Here is a 7,098-nt window from a genome sequence, read left to right on the forward strand (position 1 = left end):
ACCATCATGACACTGGTGTGGCAGGAACTTGAGGCACTTGGTCCACTGCATTGGCAGTCCAGAAGCCGGCGCAGAAGAATGCCAACTTTCAGGCCACTGTCTCCTTTTTATTCAGTCTGACAATGAGGGTGTGTTTTCATACTCCAGTTCATCTAATCCAGAAAGTTCCTCACAGATAATTTTACAGGCTGCGAATCCCTCGAAGGCTTTCAGAGACTTTTCTCCTAGTGATTCTAGATCCCATAAAGTTGACAGTATCAGCCATTGCATTCATTCATCTTACTGTCCAAAACAACGTAGTAAATCATATATACTTTCCCATAAAAATACAAGTTCCATGATGTGACTCGGGCTTCACGCACAACTTCATACTTTTGTATGTCTTTTGCAGTTTCTTGACCTCTGTCTTCATGCAGGAAGTCTGCTGTCACATACTGTGTGGCCTCAGCAGCTCTCTGAGCCTGTAGAGGAATAGTCCACACCTCTACTCCTGCGTTCGTGATGCCATTAAAGCCAGCACCACACAGTGACGCTGCTCGCTGTAGAGGATTTCCAGTCCAGCAACATGGCTGCTCTGGCAAGGGGTCACATCTGAAGACATGATCCTCCTGGAATGCAGACTATGCCACACACCTTTAATCCCTCAGGCTGAAATATAGACCTACCCTTAGTACACGTCTTTAATCTCTGATTGGAACATAGACATGTCATCTATGTGAGGGGCAGACAAAGTAATTAATTGGAGAAAGATCTGAAGGAATGAATCAAAGGTAGGATACACCCAACTCTCATGAAAACAAACAGGAAACAAAGGCTACTTAAGATCAGTGAGGGAGAGAGAATTCAGTTCAGTCCAGTACAGTCCAGTTCAACTACTTCAGTCCAGTTCAGTTCAGGCTTATGAATTCTCAATCAAATAAGGACATCGATTTTTGCTTCTAAACATGATACATTGTTCTAGATTGCTTAGCCTTTCCACTTGTCGTGCTACTAAGAATTTAGAGTTGCTAATTAAAACATGGAGTTATGTTCCAAAAGAGGGATGGTGTCATAGAAACCATGTCCCTCGCAGATCTACTGTGCTGACCCTGCCAGGGTTGGGTTTGCTGTTTCCAGATTATTTGTACTCTTGGTCACTCAAAGGATCACTTGACCACTGTCTTGTATATTTTTGTCCATCATCTGGCCACAAATGTAGGTGTTCTTGTTCCTCCCCACATTCACTGAAGTACACTACTGTGCCACAGTTGCTAAAGGAATGATACATTCCAAAATCACGGGGCAAACAAAACATCTCTTTTGAATATATTATCTCAACTTCTGGCCCAAGGCCAGAACTGTCCCAGGTTCATCAGGACTGGCAGCCTGCCCGCAGATTGCTGGGCACCCGAAGGAGCCACGGGAGGTCTCTCACTCCTGAGCCCACGGTTGAGTACATACTTACTCTCCACTGACTATGCAGGGAAAGACCACCCAGGACTCTCAGGGCACAGGTAGTTCAGTGCTGCATGAAAACAAACTGTTCAGGACCAAACCCAGAACCGGCCCACCGCCATCGGAACTCACAACCTTCCCATAGAACCAAACACCCAGGAGAGATCTCCCTCCGAAGCTTATGGGCCCACAGACCCACCGGAGAGACAAGCTCCAGTCAGAGAGAAGGTCACCTAGCATCACTGATAACCAGATGGAAAGAGGCAAGCACAAGAACCAAAGAAACAGAAACCAAGACAACCTGGCAACATCAGAATCTAGTTCTCACACCACAGCAAGTAATAGTGACTATCCCCACTCACCAGAAAAACAAGATTTAGACTTAAAACCATACTTCATGATAATAATGGAGGGCCTCAAGAAGCATATAAATAACACACTTAAAGAAGTACAGGAAATATTTTAAAATGGGGTACAGAGCTAAACAAAGAATTCTCAATTGAGGAATACCAAATGGCCGAGAAGCACCTAAGGAAATGCTCAACATCCCTAGTCATCAGGGAAATGCAAATCAAAACAACCCTGAGATTCCACCTCACACCAGTCAGAATGGCTAAGATCAAAACTCAGATGACAGCAGATGCTGGCTAGGTTGCAGAGAAAGAGGAACACTTCTCCACTGTTGGTGGGGTTATAAACTGATACAACCACTCTGGAAATCAGTCTGGCGATTCCTCAGAAAATTGGACATAGTACTACCTGAAGATCCAGCTATTCCACTTCTGAGCATATATCCCAGAGACACTCCAATATACAACAAAGATACATGCACCACAATGTTCATAGCAGCTCTATTTATATTAGCCAGAAGCTGGAAAGAACCCAGGTATCCTTCAGTAAAGGAATGGAAACAGAAAGTGTGGTACATTTACACAATGGAGTACTACTCAGCTATTAGAAACAGTGACTTTATGAAATTTATAGGCAAATGGATGGAACTAGAGAATATCATTCTGAGTGAGGTAACCCAGTCACAAAAGAACACACATGGTATGTCCTCACTGATAATCTGATACTAGCCCCAGAAAGCTCTGAATATCCAAGAAACAATTCACAGACATTATGAAGCTCAAAAAGAAGAAAGGCCAAAATGGGGATGCCTTAGGTCCTTCTTAGTAAAGAAAACAAAACTCTCATTGGAGGAAATGCAAGGTCAAATAGAGGAACAGAGATTGAAGAAATGATCACTCAGAAGTCGCCTCACCTTGGGATCCACCACTTATGCAGTCACCAAATCCAAGCACTATAGCTGATCCCAAGAAGTACTTACCGGCAGGAACCAGACAGAGATGCCCCCTCAGGAACTATGCTAGAGTCATATAGATAGATACAGCTGAGCATGTTTGTAGCTAACCATCAGTCTGAATTTGGGGATTCCAATGGGGTTGCTAAAGAAAGGACCTAAGGTACTGAAAGGATTTGCAACTTCATGGGAAGATGGCAATATTATCAATCAACCAAACCCTCAAAAACTCCCATGGAGTAAAACACTAACCTTTGTGCTCATTTTGAGAGACCTCTTATGGAGTAAAACACTAACCTTTGTGCTCATTTTGAGAGACCTCTTGATCCAATTGCATATGTAGCTGAAGATAGCAGTGTCTGGCATCGATGTGAGAAGAGGCTTTTGTTCCAGAGAGGGCATGTTTTCCCAGTGTAGGGGAATGACAAGACAGTGGGCTGGAGAGAGGGATCATAAAGGAATGCACACTTGGGAAGGCAACTAGAGGGAGAGGGGGCATGGGAGCAGGGCGAGGTAAAGGGATAACATCTCAAATGTAAATACAGAGTCTCTAATAAAAAAAGAGGAAAAAAAACTCAGGTGACAGCAGATGCTGGCGAGGATGTGGAAAAAGAGAAACACTCCTCTCCTGTTGGTGGGATTGTAAGCTAGTACAATCACTCTGAAAATCAGTCTGGTGGTTCATCAGATAATTGGGCATAGTTCTACCTGAGGACCCAGCTATACCATTTCTGGGCATATACCCAAAATAATCTCCAATATCTAACAAGGAAACATGCTCTACCATGTTCATAGCAGCATTATTTTATAATAGCCAGAAGCTTGAAAGAACCTAGATGTCCACCAACAGAGTAATGTATACAGAAACTGTGGTACATTTACATAATGGAGTAGTACTCAGCTATTAAAAACAATCACTTCATGAAATTCTTAGGCAAATGGATGGAACTTGAAGCTATCATCTGGAGTGAGGTAACCCAGTCACAAAAGAACACGTATGATGTGTTCACACTTATAAGCAGATACTAGCCCCCAAAGCTCAGAGTATGCAAGAAATAAGTCACAGAACTTCGGAAGCTCAAAGAGAAGGAAGGCCAGAAGGTTGATGCCTCAGTCCTTCTTAGAAGGGAGAACAAAACACTCATTGGGAGAAGATAATGGGACAAGTAGAGGAGCAGGGATTGGAGAAAAATCATCCAGAGATAAGCCTCACCTGGGGATCCACCCCATATGTAGCCACTAAACCCAAGCACTATTGCTGAGGACTAGTAGTGCTTACTGGCAGGAACATGATATGGATGCCTCCTCAGAGGCTCTGCCAGAACCATACTGATACAGAGGAGGATGCTCACAGCTAACTATTTGACTTAATATGGGGACCCCAATGAAGGAGCTAGAGAAAGGACTGAAGATGCTGAAAGGGTCTGCAACCCCATGGAAAGAAAATTATTAACTATCCAAACCCTCTACAGCTCCCAGAGACTAAAACACCAACTAACGAGTTTGCATGGAGAGACCCATGGCCCCAAGTGCATATGCAGCAGAGGACAGCATTCTCTGGCATCAATGGGAGGAGAGGCTTGTGGTTCAGCAAAGGTTTGTTTTCCCAGTGTAGGGCAGTGCCAAGGAGCTGAGGTGGGAAAGGGTGGTTTGGAGAGGGAACTCCTTCATGGAGGCAATGGGAGGGAGGGGGGATGGGATTAGGGGGAAAGGGGATAACATCTGAAATGTAAATATAGAAAATATCCAATTAAAAAATGTATTATCTCAGTAATTTGCATTAAGTAGGGAAGTAAACACAGCATCATGACAAAGACCAATGGGGACAATCTATGGAGATGTCTAGTAATATTTTTATACAAATAGTGTACTTTGCACAGCTTTAACTGTTAACTTTGATGACTTAGGTTGTTGAATCCTTTCCCCATCCTTCATAATTGCTCATAGAACTGTGTAGTATTTACATTAACAGTTTGTAATGTGAGACCCAGTGAGATGACAATCTTTCAGTATTTTTTTTTTTCTGTAGTGGTTTAAGCTCTTGAAATAAACTTTTGCTCTTAGCACTTTGATTGTAGGTTAGATATTTAGATTTGGATTCCTTTGGAATCACAGGCTGAATTTTCACATTTGTTCTAAATAAGACACAGAACTAATGCTGGCTTTAGGATAGTCCCATGGAATAAATGTCTTCTACCCTCCAGGCAGCTCACGTGGAGGACTACAGGTTGCGGAGGTAGAAGTATTAACATATTACCGATGGACAAACTGCCAATATATTTTCTTTTCTCTTTTTAAACTTTATTTTAAAAAACAAAGATAAAAGAAAAAAATTTAAACATTTTTGCATAAATGTATACAAATACATTTTTGTCAGTGCTTGGCTTTTTTTTTCTTTTTTTTAAGGTTTGATACTCTGCATTAAGGTCTTACTAGTTACAATGAGCAAAAAGTACATGTAAAACAGGAGGTAACCTGGAATTAGTCAACGTTTTCTTGGTGTGTAAGGATTGAGCATGACGTGTTTTTTTTTTTTTTTTTTTTTTTTTTTTTTGGTTTTTTTGCTTTGTTTTGTTTTGTTTTTTTTTCTTGAACTTCACACATTCTGTGAGTTGTTTCTGGGGCAGTCCGAGCCTCTGGGGTTAGCATCCCAATATCAGTGACTGTATATTATGTCTGTTCTTTTGTGACTGGGTTATCTCACTCAGGATGATATTCTCTAGATGCAGCCATTTTCTTAAGAATTTGGTTAAGTCATTGTTTCTGATGGCTGAGTAGTACTCCATTGTGTAAATGTACAATTTTTGTATCCATTCATCTACTGAAGGACATCTGGGTTCTTTCCAGCTTTTGGCTATTATAAATAGAGCTGCAATGAACATTGTGGTGCATGTATCTTTGTTGTATATTGGAGTGTCTCTGGGGTATATGCCCAGAAGTGGAATAGCTGGATCTTCAGGTAGTACTATGTCCAATTTTCTGAGGAATCGCCAGACTGATTTCCAGAGTGGTTGTATCAGTTTACAACCCCACCAACAGTGGAGAAGTGTTCCTCTTTCTCCACAACCTCGCCAGCATCTGTTGTCATCTGAGTTTTGGATCTTGGCCAATCTGACTGGTGTGAGGTGGAATCTCAGGGTTGTTTTGATTTGCATTTCCCTGATGGCTAAGGATGTCGAGCACTTCCTTAGATGTTTCTCAGCCATTCAATATTCCTCAATTGAGAACGTTTTGTTTAGCTCTGTGCCCCATTTTTTAATAGGGTTGTTTGATTCTCTGGTGTCTAGCTTTTTGAGTTCTTTGTATACCTTGGATATTAGGCCTCTATCTGATGTGGTGTTGGTAAAGATCTTTTCCCATTCTGTTGGCTGCCATTTTGTTTTCTTGACAATGTCCTTAACCTTACAGAAACTTTGAAATTTCATTAAGTCCCATTTGTTAATCTTTGACCTTAGAGCTTGAGCCAGCCAATATATTTTCAATGCAATAAAAGTGGGGATGACACAGTTTTTTCTTCATGTTGTATTTATAATTTCCCAAGTGGATGACATAAAGATTTTGCCTTTTATTTTTCATTGTTTATTCCTCAATAAATTCATGCAAATGCTCTTAGATTATCTGTTAGTAAAACTGGTATATAAGTTATTTTTAGTCATTTAATGTATTTAGTTATTAAATCTTATGTATAAGGGAAATTGGGAAATAAATGTTTAACTTACATCAATGATTTACATGAAGAAGAATGGAGAATGTTATATGGAATAGTAGAAGACTTAACCCACAATAGCAATACCTTTCATGATGTCACTCCTTGTCACTGTTGTGCCGTGTAGATTATACTGTGATGACATGAGTTCATTGTATTTGTCAGGTTAGCCATGACCCTGCTCATGTCTCCTCAAATTTCATTTCCAACTTCTCATGCATTGGTTTCCCTTTACTGATACTTAAATCTAAGAATTGACACCGTGAGCATCTGAGCATCTGTACCTACCAAAGCAGGCAGAGTCTCAGATAAGATGGCAGTTGCCCATTTAAAAGAAAGCCACATGGGTAAGCCCGAGCTGAGGTGACCTCACACCCTGTCAGCTGCTGGGAGGTGTTGATTGTGGAACTTAATGTAATAGAAAGGAGAAAATCTTTCCACTCAGGAAGAAGAGAGAAAAGTGAGCCTAACAGTTACAAGCCAGAGGAAGAGATAAGGGATAGAATCAAAAGGGAAGAGAGAGACAGCGACCGACAGAAAGAGACAGAGAGACAGAGACAGAGATATAGGGAGACAGACAGACACACATACACAGAAAGAGAAAGACAGACACACACAGAGACAGACAGACACACAGAAGGACACAGGTGCGCAT

The sequence above is a fragment of the Micromys minutus genome, assembly GCF_963924665.1.
Source record: "Micromys minutus genome assembly, chromosome: 10".
In the NCBI taxonomy this organism is placed as follows: domain Eukaryota; kingdom Metazoa; phylum Chordata; class Mammalia; order Rodentia; family Muridae; genus Micromys; species Micromys minutus.